Source organism: Boleophthalmus pectinirostris, unplaced genomic scaffold (genome assembly GCF_026225935.1).
Source record: "Boleophthalmus pectinirostris isolate CB_2022bp ecotype Guang Dong unplaced genomic scaffold, ASM2622593v1 HiC_scaffold_2825, whole genome shotgun sequence".
Lineage (NCBI taxonomy): Eukaryota > Metazoa > Chordata > Actinopteri > Gobiiformes > Gobiidae > Boleophthalmus > Boleophthalmus pectinirostris.
Window position 1 is genome coordinate 1,531,335 of NW_026571290.1, and position 418 is coordinate 1,531,752.

At 37.6% G+C, this 418-nt stretch overlaps 1 long non-coding RNA gene across 1 annotated transcript in view; it reads left to right on the forward strand.

Moving 5' to 3' along the window:
- Window positions 1-264: 264 nt before the first annotated feature.
- LOC129410910 (uncharacterized) overlaps window positions 265-418 on the forward strand; it is an 8,192-nt gene continuing 8,038 nt past the window's right edge. Inside the window, exon 1 of the long non-coding RNA XR_008633052.1 lies at window positions 265-418. This exon is cut by the window's right edge and continues 4 nt beyond it. This is a non-coding gene — a long non-coding RNA (uncharacterized LOC129410910).

Sequence of the window (418 nt, forward strand, 5' to 3'; positions counted from 1 at the left end):
ATAATTATAAATATGATAATAGTGATAACAATGACAGTAGTCATAATAATTATAATAGTGATAATAATTATAATAGTGATAAAAGTGATAAGTGGTTTTATAGGGCTGTTTTTAGAAATTTAGTTGTGCTCTGTGGTTGTGTCTTCACTTTTGGGCTTAATTTTCAGAGTCATGCCGGTGATCACCCTACCCACACACAGCGGCCTGCTCTCTCATGGTCAGTCATGTGATTTTGCAGTAGCCTCAGTCTGAAACTCCCTCCCCTTCCTTCTTCCCTCTCACATTTTCTTTTGTCTTTATAATCTCATCTCCTTCGTCTTTGTGCTCAGAGCGTCTGTCTCCTGCTGTCAGATCTACAACTGAACCTTCATCAGGTTTTAAAACAACATTTTTCTCCACCTTGTTTTTGCTTTTCAGA